The sequence below is a fragment of the Diachasma alloeum genome, unplaced genomic scaffold (assembly GCF_001412515.2).
Source record: "Diachasma alloeum isolate Michigan unplaced genomic scaffold, Dall2.0 Dall_scaffold_00199, whole genome shotgun sequence".
In the NCBI taxonomy this organism is placed as follows: Eukaryota; Metazoa; Arthropoda; class Insecta; order Hymenoptera; family Braconidae; genus Diachasma; species Diachasma alloeum.
Genome location: NW_021680364.1, coordinates 2,377,379 through 2,393,241, shown reverse-complemented (window position 1 = coordinate 2,393,241; position 15,863 = coordinate 2,377,379). Strand labels below are relative to the sequence as shown.

General features: G+C 39.5%; 1 protein-coding gene across 1 annotated transcript in view; it reads left to right on the top strand.

Moving 5' to 3' along the window:
* The window catches only part of LOC107035547 (protein sickie), a 127,897-nt gene that overhangs the window by 20,131 nt on the left and 91,903 nt on the right, over positions 1 to 15,863 (top strand). The gene's annotated exons all lie outside the window — the stretch shown is intronic.

Genomic DNA, 15,863 nt, shown 5'->3' with positions numbered 1-15,863 from the left:
TCTCTCTCTCTCTCTCTCTCTCTCTCTCTCTCTCTCTCTCTCTCTCTCTCTCTCTCGCTTGTCCAGATTTTTCCTCTCACTCGGAAACACGCGGCCAGAGCCGGGCTCCTCTCCTTCGGTCAATTGTCGAAGGCGCCTTGTACGTGTGCCTTTAACATTTTTCACGATTGTGTTTGTGTTGGGGGATTACCTCTATACCTCGCGCGTTGAGATCTTTCATCGGTTAGTGCCTCGTGAGTGGCTCGGTAGCACGGATGCTGACGCGATCCTGGCTACTTCAATGGGTTCTCATACTAAACGCGGGAAAATCGAATGAACCAGTGAGGGGTGATTTTAGGGGTGATGAAGATGCTTCTGGGGGGTCAGGTGGTAATTTCACGTCTGTGGAGATCATTTCTGGGGTTCGGCAATCGAATTGTGACGCGTGTCGTGTGTGTGGCTAAAGTTGCATAAACTTGAATTTTGAAGATTAATATCTGAAACAGATTGAGTTTGGATTCGATCGAGAGAGAGGTATTAGCGATGATAATTTGTTTAGAAAAATTAATAGAAATGTAAATTTTCGTTCAATTATTTAGTGGGAATTAATGGAAAGCAGGAAAATTAATAATTGAAGGCTTTAAAATTGCTGGTTGTATCAAAAATTCAAGTGAGTTGGGAAATTCTTATCTTCTTGCCGATAAAAAAAATGCAATTTACTAGCCAAATGTTCATGAAATTTCAATTTTGTAACAATGTTCACAATTTCGTGAAAAAATCAAGAAAAACTATAAATTTCTGTTCAATGTTGAAGTGAATATATTCTCGATTTTTTTTCCATAATTTTTTCTTCTAAATCAAATTTAATGTCACTCACCTGAAAATTAGCAAAAATTAGGCCCCGTTGAGTAAATATAATCTTAAATTTTCCCTGGACTTTGAAATTTCAATTTTTTCCCAACAGTTTGACGAGAAATTTCAATTCCCCCGAGTTTTCGGTGGAGGAAGTGAAGTCTAAAGCGAAAATAAGTGAAAAAAGTCTAAGAATTAGTTGAATGAAAGAGCAGGACTTGAGTGGCTCTTGAGACAGTGGTTTTATAAATAGAAATTGAACATTCAGAGTTATATTTTACTTTCAATTAATCGACGAAACGACGGACTCGTCGAGGAGCTACTCCAATTGATGTGTTTTACATCTTCTCGGGATTTTAAAAAGTCAGGAGTGAGTGTGCGCATGCGCAGGAATAGACTAGTGTTTACAAAGTGACTCCTCAAGAGCATGACCTTCAGCACCACCGGGAACTAGACTCCAGTGCTTTTTTTTAATGCTCATTGTGTTTAGTTAAGTTTATTTGATTATCAATGTGGAAAAATCTCGTGGGGTCTCAGTCGTTATGAAGACACGGATTGTCGTGACCCGATTAATCCCAACTCGAGGACAATCGTTGTCTCGTTTCACCAATAGTTCAGCTACTGGGGTACAATTCGTACGGTTTCACAGCAATTTGTGAAGAGAATTCCGGAGGAGATAACGAGGTACTTCGGGAATATTTTAAAATTTAAATTGAATTGCTTGGACATGGAATTGGTAACTGGCTTAGTTGAGGGATTTCTCGGGCTTCCGGTGGTGGGCAAAAAATCATAACATATAGGCAGAACAGAACGGAACGGTTTTTACGGAGAGCGAGGTCATTCTGGACGGTTTAATTGAGATGTTTATTTCTCTTTTTTTTTTCGTCGTTGCCTGCGGCCTTTTGGTCTAGTTCTGGTGGCTCGTGATTATTTGTGATTTTTAATGGTTTCACCGGATATAATTTTCTGACATTAAGACATGCATTCTACACTGAGAAAAATTTTCTAGAAAAATTCATGGGCTAAAACTATACGAGAGTCACAACTTACACACTTGGAAAAATGTGCAAGCATCAGAAAAATTCTCGTGCCCCTAATAATTTTTTCAAGTAGGCGGGAGTTTATGATGCTTAGCAAATGAATCTTTTCCCTGTAATTTTCAAGTCACAAAATGTAATAATCCGTGTTCGCATTTTCTAGCCTAATTTGATAAGCATATTAGAATGCGCATTTAGTTATTAAAAATTCGCCTCAAATCTGTAGACAAAATTTAAGAGGCAGCCCTCGATAATGTGCATTACAACAAAAAAACACATGCGGCTCATAAACCCCATGCCCACACTGACACTGCGTCTACGCTCGCGCGGAAGTCCCGGAATTCGCGTATATTCGCACGATAATCCGGCAACATATTGAGTTTCCATAATCCGCCGTGAAGAACGCAACTCCGTGCCATGTAGCCTCGTAATCCAAGCCTGTACCATTGACACTCAATATCAGTATAAATAAGCCATTCACATCCATTGTTCGACGTATCTCATTTCCTGAATTCCCCGCGGCCTCGAAACCGCGACAATGACAACATCTGATTAATCCGACAAAACCACTAAATCGAAGGAGCCGGAAGTCTCGGAATCCAGCTCTCCTCCGGGGCTAGATAAGACGACAAAAGCCTCACAACGCGGGCGGTCTGTAGTCGGGCTAGTGAAGATAGCAACGAAAAGAAAAACCCCCGGCGACGACTTTGTCCCGTTGTACGATGCGGCGATGAGGCCATCAAGTTACGACCAGTACTAACACGTTCCCACCTTCTTTAACCTTCCGCAAAAACGATATTATCTATCGTTTGAGGATGGTTATTAATTTGAAAACTTCTCGGAATGCTGATGGCTGCGGTCGAGCTGACGATTCGCGATGGGTGGTGGTGGCTTCAAGGATCACTTTTAACACTAGGCGTGACAAATGTCTGTCACGCGAGTCGTTACGAGGATCTCGGTGAATGATATTGCATGAGGTAATTGCGGTGATTGGTTTATGGAGGGAGAAAATTGTGTGCATTTCCGGGATGTTCCGCTTTTTCGACTATTATTTTTTGGATTCGGATTCTGCGTGACGAGATTAGTTGAAGAAAAATTATCAATTATAGCACTAGAAGAGGGTTTGTCGCAAGCAAAGCAATAACACTTGATAATTTAATAAATTTTGAAGAGAGAAAATTCAGAATTTAATGGGAAATCTATGAGAACTGTGTATTTCAGGTCAATTATCGTAAATTCAGAATGTTCAGAACACGTGGATTTGGGGAACAAAATCCCCGATGTTATGTATTGAGAAATTGGTCGTCCTTCGTACCGCCAAGTCGAGCGGATCGAATGGAAATTCTCATATATGAGTAGACACTTTGATCTCATGAACTTTCTCACACGCTATTCTGTATTAGTTACTTAATGCGTTATTTTTTCAATTCACGGAGTTGAGTGTTTCCGTTCTGTTTGGCATAGTTAATTAATTTCTGAGTGGTGTCAGGTTGACAAGTTATCGGAGGTAGTAGGTTAATGATCCTTATTCATGAGGCTGTGGAACGATTGAAGGAAAGGATAACATAAAGTCTTGAGTGTCACACGGTTTAATGTGTTTATTGGTTTGGGGGGGAGGACAGATCGTAAAACATAAGAGCTCAGAGAAAATGGAATATTAATGAGGTTGAGGGGCTGTTATCACTGGTAGAATTTCGGGAATTTCATTCGATAAGCGGGCAGAATTTTCGCAAAGTGCTTCAAATTAAGACGTCTTGGAGGCACTAGGTTTTACAGTCTCTTCCAACAAAAATATTATTAGAAATTGATTGAGGATATCCAAGTAGTTTGGCTACTTTTTCTCCAGTGAAATTCTTTTCTACTTTTTTAGTGGAACATCAGAGCTTTCATTTGAGCCCCATTTGACCCTTTGTTTCTGGACATTTTACAAGGATTTTTTTATTTAAACTTTGCAGGCCTAAATTTGAATCTCGATGTTGAACCGTTTGAAAACACTTTAAAAATCTAAAAAAAAACAGAAAGTTTATTTTTGGAGTAAGATTGATGAAATAATTAATAGAAAATTGCAATTCTTGAACATTACGAGTATTTTCTATAAATAATTTATAAACAATCAATTTTTTGCCATGAAAATCATTTGTTTCAATTTCAATCAATTTCAATCATTTGTTTCATTTGTCTTCAATTTCATAATTCAAGTTGAAGCACTTCCGCATAAAATAATTCCTGCGCATAATCATTTACCCAGTATTCCACTACAATTAGTGGAAATTGTTGCACGTGCATTTAAAACCAATTAACTCGACTGATGAGAGTGCGAATACTCGCCAAGTTTACATATAAAGCTCGTCGATATTTTCCCATGGTGTAGTTTAATGAAAATACAGTCACGTTCCGGCCGAATCGGTCGCTGAGAATCGCGACGCGAAGTGAGGGAAAAAAGAAGGCAAAAAGTGCAACTAGAAGAAAACGAAGTACGCAGGAGTTAGCGGGAAGCGCCGGCAGATGAGAGCTTCCACGTAGCCACGTGCGTGGAGCGAGACAACAGCACGTATGGGCTGAAAGGGAAGTATAATGAGAGACCTCATTGTCCACATTGGGCCGGGGAATATTACTGAGTCCGAGTCAGCCTCAATTAGTCACTCAGGATGCATTATAAGCCATTTTTTTAAAATTGAAATTTATGGCTTCTGGGAAACATTCTCGCGTGTTTAGGAGAATCGAATAAATAATGGAATCAAGTTGAGAGGCATTTTGGCATAACAGGAGACATAACGAGAAATTTATCCCGTGAATTTTCGAGCCCATTTTTCAATAATTCTAGGTGGTTTACTCGAGGATCATTAGTTTCAAACCCATGATGTTTCATTTTTTTTTCAAGTATTTTATTGATTTTTTATCAATGTCTTGGGTGGGTCTTGTTGCATGAAAAGAGCCAATAATTTTTTCACTGATAACTTTGATTACGTTCAATTCAGAACTTCCATAAATTGGAAAAAAAATCGATAAATCACCAAAAGCGTCTGATGATTCAATGTCTTAATGGGATTAATGTCCTGTCATAGTGCTACCGTCATGAATTACTAGTGATCGAACTGTCTTGAATTGAGACGGAAAAAAATTATTAAATTTGGTGATTTGTACTTCAAGACATTATGAACATTTCTTGTCTATTAATCTTATTTCAATTCACATTTTTGCGCCTTATCTCTTATGTAGTGCTGTAGGAAAATCCCAATCGGACCAACACTCGAAGTCCCGCAATCCCAATCTAGCAGTTCAAATTTTATCTTACACAATACTGAAATCGTTGGAGGTCCTTGGCACTATTCGCACACACCGCAATAGTTTACCCCGAGATTACCAGCTATATAACACTCACACGATCCTTCCTGTCTCTTGTTATGTTACACTACATACAACGCGCTCTCCCCTCTGAGGGCATTAAATCCACCAATGGTGGCTCTTATCGTTTTCTGTTACCCGATATCCTTGCTTGTGTTTCCAGTTATAATGATAATTGCCGGTGAGCTATAACGACGCGTGTACCTGTATGGATGCTGCGGGGATTATGTGGGAAAATGTTGGATGACTCGCGCAGAATGGCTCCAGCGAATTACTTATTCGTGGGTGCACTTTGGCAATGAGACAACCGGGGAATTTCGTACCTGTGCGTCTTCGTCGGGAAGATTGCACCACTCGGCGGTGGATGATATTTTATCTCAATTTTACGATTCAGGGTGACGGAATTTACGCTGGGAAATGCCGTTAACTCGTGTCTCCTCGGGATTTCTTTCGCCTGGCGGGGGGGAATCACTATTTTATGGGAAAACGGCGAAATTATATGGGAGGGCATTTATCAGTTAGTTTGTTTGGAGAGGAAAAAGGTCGTAAAGTTTTTAAAGGGGAATGCAGGGGTAATTAGACTAGTTTGTTGAAATATTTCAGAAATTGAAAAGTTGTAATTATTGGGATGAACCGAGGTTTTTTAGCGACTTGAGGAATAAATCTGCTGTTCCGGAATGAAATTTTATACGAAGCTAAGCGATTTTCTAACTTAATTCGTTTCTAATAATATCTTTGTTTGAAATTATGATCAATTTGTTTGGTCGATCGAAAATTCCTTTTAGGAAATTTAGAAATATTTTCCCAATAGTCAATTTTCAATCCCATATGTTCAATTATTTGCCCAATAGCCAATTTACAACCACATATTTTCAATTATTCAATTCGTAGTCAATTGAAATTTTGAATTATCAATTATTTTATCATTTTCAAAATTCAACCCAAATATTACTAAAGCTAATAACTGATGCCGATCCCTGTTTAAGACCTTTTTCACCATTTGTGTGTAAAGTGAAATTTTGCGCACACGAAGTGTACACAGCGTCTCACAGCTTTAAAGCGAAGCTCTATGCACACTAAACCGTTTCTAACAGTGAAATTTTCAGGCAGATATTCCTTGAAAAATGTGGTTTCGATCCTCAAATTATCACTTCGGTATAATAAGTACGAGTTTATGAGCCCCACAAAAAGGTCATCAAGATTTGACTTCCGGATAATCGTGAGGGTGTGGAAATTATCGAGAAAGCTTCGTAGAAATAAAAATATGGCATTTGAGCGTTAAACTCCTGGGCCATGTGCAGTTGGTCGACTCCTGCGTTATATATTCCAACCGTCAGTTTTCAACTGTATTATTACACGACAGCACGAGTCTGCCACCGGGTTATCCCTGTCTTCTCTAAATATATGTGCAGTGCACCAATACCAATGGGCCGAGTATTTCCCCCCCAATAATACGTGAGAGTTGGAGGCATAGGCCAGACAGCCAGTCGGAGACTTGAGGCACATACACACGCGAATTTACACACTGGTTTTCTCATTCCGAGATGTAAATCAGATGACGCGGAATTGTATCGTCTTTACTCGGGGTTACGTCGGACGCTCGGGCTTAAATGAGAGATTAAAGAAAAATTTTCGAGAGATGGGGGAGGTGAATTTCAAGGGTAATCGATCTGCTTTGAATTATTCATACGATGCGTATCGTAATTAGCTCTCCTTGAGTCTGAGTTTCGAGGATATCTACCTGGAGGGGTTAGGTGGATCTCTGTGATGATATAATTGGAGGAGATAACGCAATCCCTTGTGAGAATTTGTCAGGGAGATTGGCAGTTCTTGGGTAAATGGAAGGGTAGGCTGAGATTATTTTGCAATTTTTGGAAATTAATGTGTTTAATTTCGTCAAAATTCGATTTTGACGAAAGTCGACTTTCCCCTGGAAAACGGAAAATCTGACCCTTTGAAAATCTGAAAAAACAACTTTTTCAGTTTTCTCTTTTTTACTTTGATCCTTGTGACCCTTGGACCGACTTTCCCCCGGAAAAATCCAAGATCCGACACTTTGGCCTCCGGTGAAAATTTTTTTTTTTCAGTTTTCACTTTTTCCACATACTTTTGATAGTTCTGAATAGCCCGTCGCTTAAATAGTTGGAATCAACGTTCACCCGGCTAAAAAATTCGATTTTGGCGAAAATCCACTTGCCCCGGAAAACCCGAAAATCTGACCCTTTGGCTGGGGCCAAAAAAAACGGTTTCTCAGTTTTCACTTTTTCCACATACTTTTGACAGTTCTGACTAGCCCGGCGCTTAAATAGTTGGAATCAACGTTCACCCGGCTAAAAAATTCGATTTTGGCGAAAATCCACTTGCCCCGGAAAACCCGAAAATCTGACCCTTTGGCTGGGGCCAAAAAAAACGGTTTCTCAGTTTTCACTTTTTCCACATACTTTTGACAGTTCTGACTAGCCCGGCGCTTAAATAGTTGGAATCAACGTTCACCCGGCTAAAAAATTCGATTTTGGCGAAAATCCACTTGCCCCGGAAAACCCGAAAATCTGACCCTTTGGCTGGGGCCAAAAAAAACGGTTTCTCAGTTTTCACTTTTTCCACATACTTTTGACAGTTCTGACTAGCCCGGCGCTTAAATAGTTGGAATCAACGTTCACCCGGCTAAAAAATTCGATTTTGGCGAAAATCCACTTGCCCCGGAAAACCCGAAAATCTGACCCTTTGGCTGGGGCCAAAAAAAACGGTTTCTCAGTTTTCACTTTTTCCACATACTTTTGACAGTTCTGACTAGCCCGGCGCTTAAATAGTTGGAATCAACGTTCACCCGGCTAAAAAATTCGATTTTGGCGAAAATCCACTTGCCCCGGAAAACCCGAAAATCTGACCCTTTGGCTGGGGCCAAAAAAAACGGTTTCTCAGTTTTCACTTTTTCCACATACTTTTGACAGTTCTGACTAGCCCGGCGCTTAAATAGTTGGAATCAACGTTCACCCGGCTAAAAAATTCGATTTTGGCGAAAAATCCAAGATCTGACACTTTGACCCTTGTGACCCTTGGACCGACTTTCCCCCCGGAAAAATCCAAGATCCGACACTTTGGCCTCCGGTGAAAAAATTTTTTTTTCATTTTTCACTTTTTCCACATACTTTTGATAGTTCTGAATAGCCCGTCGCTTAAATAGTTGGAATCAACGTTCACCCGGCTAAAAAATTCGATTTTGGCGAAAATCCACTTGCCCCGGAAAACCCGAAAATCTGACCCTTTGGCTGGGGCCAAAAAAAACGGTTTCTCAGTTTTCACTTTTTCCACATACTTTTGACAGTTCTGACTAGCCCGGCGCTTAAATAGTTGGAATCAACGTTCACCCGGCTAAAAAATTCGATTTTGGCGAAAAATCCAAGATCTGACACTTTGACCCTTGTGACCCTTGGACCGACTTTCCCCCCGGAAAAATCCAAGATCCGACACTTTGGCCTCCGGTGAAAAAAATTTTTTTTCATTTTTCACTTTTTCCACATACTTTTGATAGTTCTGAATAGCCCGTCGCTTAAATAGTTGGAATCAACGTTCACCCGGCTAAAAAATTCGATTTTGGCGAAAATCCACTTGTCCCGGAAAACCCGAAAATCTGACCCTTTGGCTGGGGCCAAAAAAAACGGTTTCTCAGTTTTCACTTTTTCCACATACTTTTGACAGTTCGGACTAGCCCGGCGCTTAAATAGTTGGAATCGACGTTCACCCGGTTAAAAAATTCGATTTTGGCGAAAGTCGACTTTCCTCCTGAAAAAACGAAAATCTGACCCTTTGGCCCCGGGTGAAAAAACAAATTTTTATTTCGACATTTGTCACGCCTCCGGGGGTTTCATTGGCATCAGAATCGTCAGAAAATACAGAATCAACCTTCACTTGGCGAAAAAATTAAATTTTGGCGAAAATCGACTTTTACCCTGACCCTTGACCCACGTGAAAATGAAATTTTTTTTTCGCCTTTTTTGTCACCTCCGAGGGTTTCATTGGCATCAAGGGGTCTATAAATACAGAATCAATGTTCACTATTTTTTATTTAAACACCGCCTGCAAACGGGGAGATGAGGGTAGCTAAAATATATTCTGTAATCCTCTCTCCTCGTTGGCTACTAATTTCAGCCCTCCCCATACATGCCTTCCCCTCCACCCCCTCGTGAAATCCCGCGGTCTCGGTAGCATAGAGGACTTCTCAGGGCCGAAAAGAACTGAGAATTCGGAAGATCTTCGGAAAAGTACGTCGCGGAACTGATTAGGACTTACCAGGTCAATCTAGGTTTGGAGAGATCTTGAAGGACTTGTGTACGTCCAATCACAACCAAATCCTCGACTCGCGATTCATTTAGATTTAAGTTTTTGATTTTTTTTGGTTATATCGACACAGTATGTAACAAAGTTTTCCTGCAATTTTTCGTTAATGAATGGATGGAATTAATTAATTAATATTTGATGAATATTACTCATCAGTTGGACCACAAAGTTGACAAATAAACGCCACCAATTTATCATTACACCAGCGAGTGAAGGAACGCTTAATTAAGACGAGGGAAGTGCCTCTTGTCTACAAGAGCCGACGAAAACTTTACATTAATCCGATGTCTACCGTCGAATGGAATTAATGAATTCGCGCAAATTTCGGGGGCATTATGTGGTGAAGAGGACGACTCGAGTGGGGAGGAAGGATTGAGAGCTGTTTACGATGTATTTATGAGGGCTCGAGGTTTGCCTGGCAGGGGTTTGATATAATACGAGACTGGGCAAACATGTGGGCATTAGTTTTTCATTAGGAGCATTTATTCTCGTCGACCTCGTTTTAGGTTTCATTTGGTAATCGTTTGGATGGTTCCGTGCGGTTCATTTGGATTCATTCATCACTCTTTCTCGTGTAGTTTATTTCTGTCGCTGCAGAGGAAACATAAATCACCGAACAATTTTTGAAAATTATTGTTACAGTTGAAAAAGATAGTTCGGTGAATGAACTTTTTTCAATGAACCAACCAACCTCTGGTAATAAATGGAGTGAATACTGGCATCAACCGTGTTAGAGCATTTGAAAGCCGTTTTTTTGTCACTCGAAGGCAGTTATTTTTGCATATTTCATGAACTTTTTCCCTCGCGCGCGGACAGAATAAAACATGAAAAATATACGGAAGAACTGGAATTTTTTGGGATCAAGATTGTTTTTTTTGCACCGAGGGAAAAAATTTGCTCTGCCGCAAAAATAAAAGTATTGACATGATTTTGGATAAAAATTACACTCAAGACGATTTTAAATCATTTCATCAATCTTCCTCCAAAAGTAAACTTCCTAATGTTTTCTCAGATTTTTAAAATAAATTCTAACGCTTCAATGTCGACATTCAAATTCAAGCCGCAAAAGTTTGAATAATAAAATCATAATAAAATGTCCGGAAACGCGGTCAAAAGCATTTCCCTGTTGAAAAACTAGCCGAAGTACATGGATATCCTCCACGAATATCTTAATTGATTCCGTTGTTATCTCCACCCCGGAATGAGCGTGTGCAAAACGTGCAGAGATACACCTTCGTTAAGACCATTTATTTCCGTCTCGCGAGGTCCACTGACGGCGGGGAGACGCCATTAAACCAGAGATCCCTAATAAGAGGAACAAAATGAGCGGGAATTTCCTTTTTTTTATTTGACTTTTCAAAAGACAGAATCTTTTAATCAAAGTACCCCCCCCCCCCCTCTCTCTNCTCCCTGCCTCCCCCGCCCCTTTATCCCTCGTAAAATGTTCCTGAAACTCCCATGTAATCACGTGGAGTAGCGAATGGAAAGCCCAGAGTGACCGAGACTACTTTATAATGTAATAGGTGGTGGTTGGCCACAATTCCGGAACTGAGATATATGTGCCTATGCCCCGCGGTCCAATACTTCTACGTCGCCTTTGAGACTCTCAGTATTGCCACTGAAACACGAATATACCCACAATCTCATTACTCCACACCTGGACAAGACTGTAGAGCTGTTACAGTTGTATCTCTAAATGCTAACACAATGGCACACAAACCGGTGCTGTTGTAAAATGAACTGTCAATTTATTTCTCAATTTAGATACAATTCTTCTATCTAAAACCGTTTTGATTTCATTTATGATATGATAGAGTACAATCGCATGGTGGGAATTTATGGTTCAACTCGGGTGTATTATGTTGTCGGGAATGTATATCATGAGTGATTTCATTAGGGTGATTCATCGTTTTTATGTGTGTGAAGGACAACTTTTTATGGATTATGCAGTTTTTATGTGATGGGGGTAATTTTTTTCCATTGGTAATAATAATGGCTTCGTGCTGTGGGGAATTTTATAGCTTTTTTATTGTTCGAAAATTATTATTGTAAATTATATACATTATTATCACTCAATTTATTTTTGTCACCAAACAATTCTAATTGTTTGATTTTATTAATGATTTTATTTTGAGTATTATTACGTAATGATTTCATGAAACAATCATTTTATTTTTAAATCACAAAACTTCAAATTACACTGAATTTTCAATCAAATAAAAATTCAATAATATATATATTTTTCTAATTTCTATTAATTTTCACAGAATAATTGAACTATTCCATTAATTGAATTGAATAATTTGAGTGTTCAGTGACGAAATTCCTTGAAATTTTCAAGAAACAATAATGCGACAGATTTTCCAAAAAATATATCGATAATTTCAGCCAAAAATTTTCAACACCGTATTTTTGTTCAATAAAAGAAACAACAATATAATCTGATACTCGCAGGCTCGCATTGCAATTCTCAAAAGTATATTACATTCACGAATGCAGTTGATACTTTTTTCTTCCTGCAAGCATACACGCGGTAGCTCCCGCGAGAGAGTATTCCTCAAGGCGCATAACAGGGAGAGGGGGACACGTTTGTACGAAGACACTACCATAAGAGGACATCTCCCGCGATATCCTGTAAATGCCGCCGCAGTGTGTATAATATGAATGCGATCTCTGGGGGCGCCGTGCCCATCCCCCCCCCCNTCCCCCCGCGCCTTTTTATTTACCAATAGCAATGTTAACATTTACCGTCATCCGCCGGTAGATAAAAACAACGAGAGGAAAAAAGATTAGAGGAGAAAATTAAGAAGGATAAAAAGAGGGAGATGGCAGATAAGTAGCCATTCTCCTCTCGTTATCTCTCCCAGTCCCCGAAATATCCTCTAATGGCCCCTTTTGGACTATCAGGGATCTCCGGGTCTTCTTATTTTCCATTTTCCCCCTTATTTTTCTCTCCTTCACTTTCGTTAACTCATGCAGTTGAACCCGAGGCCTCTTTTCAGCAATAGAACGAACGCGCGCGCGCGGTCTCATTTACTCGTGAGGCGCTCCCTTCCTTTTAATTTCAAATGTGTCAAATTTCATATACTTATGGATTAAATGCATTATAAAAATTAATTATAGATGAACGATAAGTGAAAAATTAATGAGTGATTTTGAATTTTTGATCGATTCCCTTTCACTTTTCAAAATGACCCGGTCAATACCCGTAATTTTTTTAATAAGGGAAGTGTTATGAATAAATTTTGTAGAAGAGTGAACAATTTTCTGGAATGATTCAAAAAATTTCTACAGAATTCTCGGATTCTCTAGAAATCTGAATAATTTTTTAAATTAGTCTCAAATTTAAAAAACCGCATCTCCGCGGTTTTCTCAAATTTAGAATTTTATTTTGAATTAATATCCAAGTCGAAAAATGGAAGAGAATTAAATTTATGTCATTCGTGCATGAAAATATTTTTAGCGACCAAATTCAAGTGACTCATTGACCAATCAGAACTGAGGATTATCAATCCGGTAGTTTCGATGTATTTCGATATAAAACAACTTCACGAAACTTTCATGTTTAATAGAATAGATAGGAATATCAAAGTGATCCGAGTGTTTTTCCGGGCATGAGGTTCGGCGTAAGCAGTTTTACTTTTTTTTCTCTTTTTTCCCTCGTTTCCATTTTCTTTTGGTCTTTCCATCGGGGCGATCCCGGCGACACTGTCCCATGGGATACACACACCGTAGTGAAGGAGGAGTCCCTCTCTTATCTTGTTCGCGTTCAAAATAAACACAACGCAATGGGAGAAAGAGAGCGAGAGTGGTGGGGGCATTAACCGGGGACGTACGAAGGTTCCAGTGAGGTAGGGTAGAGTGAGAGTGAAATGAAGGAGGAGGAGGAGGAGGAGGAAACATTGTGCGACGGTAGGGATAAAGAAAGGGAGACACTAGCACGGGCCGATGGCGAGTGGAACGCGACGAAAAAACTTGGCCTTTCCACGCTCCTCCATAAGGGTAATTCGAGAATGCCATCAAGTGTATCGGATAGGTTACGACGAGTTCGGGGTAACGACGGGTTTACGCGGTCGCAAGATACATCAATGCTCATGCCAAATTTGGGGTGGTGGTTGAGAATGTTAGCGGTGAGATTGACTGGTTTTTATGGTAAATGGCTGGGAAATTGGAGGTCATTAATTGAGTACTGTCCAATGTTAGAAAACTATTCGTGAAATTTCAAGGGGAATTATGACATTTTTAGCGACGAGTAATTCACATGAATTTTTCAAGTATTTTTAAATGCACGGATTAATGCAAGAAAATTGATTGGACACGACAAAAAATCTCTTCAGGGGAACATATAGTTTTTCGGTAGAAATAATTTTTCTCTCTGTGTAATTCCATAATAATAAGAATAAAATAATAATTTAATAATTCCATACTCGTAGTAGAGTCTCAGGGCAATGAGAGAGAACGGGATCATTTATTGAGTGGTTTATGACGGTTGAATTTTAATTTTTGGGAATGATGGCGATGATTATTTGGGGTTCATGCGGGAAATGAACAGATGGGGTAGTTGTATTAAATGCGCCGCTGGGAGTCGGAACATTACGCGCGGTGGAGTAATGAGATTAATTTTTTTTCGTCTGGTCATTTATGATTCGATGGCATAAACATAGCGACTCCATTTCCGGGATATTCGCAATAGTTATAATATATTCTTGGTCTCTCAAAAAGAATAAAGAAATTACGGTCATTCTTGCTAATCAGTCGCGTTATAATCGGAACTAATAGCGTAGAATTGCAATTTCACGCGGAATTTTATCTCGTTCGTTCCAGAAGAATTGAATATTCGGTGAGTCAGTGACCATTACCCACGTGAAAATAAACCGAAATAATTCATGAAAAAGAGGGGCTTTGAAATCCGAAACTTTTGTGCAGACACTTTCGTCGATGGTTTTTCGGGGGTTGGAGACTAGTGATTCCACCTTTTTGTCCCTCTCCTTTCCGCCCCCCCCCCCCTTCAAAACAGAAAAGCTCTCGCGCTTTTATCTTCCATCCCCAGTGCTGATGGCAAACCATATACGTCATGTATACTCTTTTTTCTCGGTTACGCTGCAACACAGGCAACACGAGTGAACCTATTGTCGGACGAGTTTGCGCGAGTACACACACTATTTTATTTTTTTTTTCCTGAACCTGGGGAAGAGAATGAAAAATTCCCGCGTGGCCTAAGAACAATGGAAACAAGAGTCGGACACTGTACGCGTGTTTATGCCTCGGTGCATGGTCACGGCGGTCACGTTTCGCAGAAACATGTACTTATTATGTTAAAAAGGAGTCACCGAAAGCTCAGTGAAAAAAATTGTCTGAAATTAAGACACTTGTCCCCTGTCTAAGACATTTGTGTCTTCAAATTGAAGTCTTGGGGTCGCAACCAAGACATGCATTTACCCTAGATAAACATGTAATACTTATCACAGATGAATTTCTAAATTCTTGTTATTTCAAAGACTAAACTCACTAACCACTTATTAACCACTTGAGCTATAAATTTATTGAGTTGAATGTACAAGAAATCTCAACCGTTGTAACTTCTTAAAATCTATTCTATGCACAACTTAATGTTTGTGAGGAATTTACCTATGCACAAATTAATGTTTGTGAGAATAAACCGTAAGGTTTAAATGCTTAGAATAAAAAAAGACATGCATTCCAGGCATTCTAGGGTCTTACTTCAGAATCGGTCGTTTCAAACTTGCCTTTCAGAAGGATCGCCTGAAGATTTTCAATTCTCAAATTGCGACTTGTAAATCTCCCTTTGAAAGACTTTTTTCACTGATAATTTTGACATCTCCCACACTGATAGAATGCTTAATTTATTCTAAACGAGATTCATTAACTATTAACGAATGCTACAGTTAATCTGACCAAATATTCGTTAATAGTTACCGAATGGTTCACTTGAAAGGTGAAAGTCGAGTCAAACAAGGCTCCTCAAATATGATTTGTTAACTATTAACGAATGAACATTTGGTGAGATCGAATAGACCCCAGTCTCCATCCAAATCCATTCGTTAACAGTAATAAATCCTTTCTATCAGTGCACCCTCATCAAAAAACGTCTTATCCTAAAACCCACCTCCATCTCTAATGACTTAAATTAAGACGTCTTAACGGCCCGAGTCCCTCTGCTCCCGAAAAAAAATTCCCAAAATGTTCGACCCCTCCCCCGTTTGCTATCTCGTCAACCTGTCATTTCTCCCATTTGTTATCACCATCCACCATTTCCATTGCAATTCCGTTACCCATTTGTTTGTCGGAGCA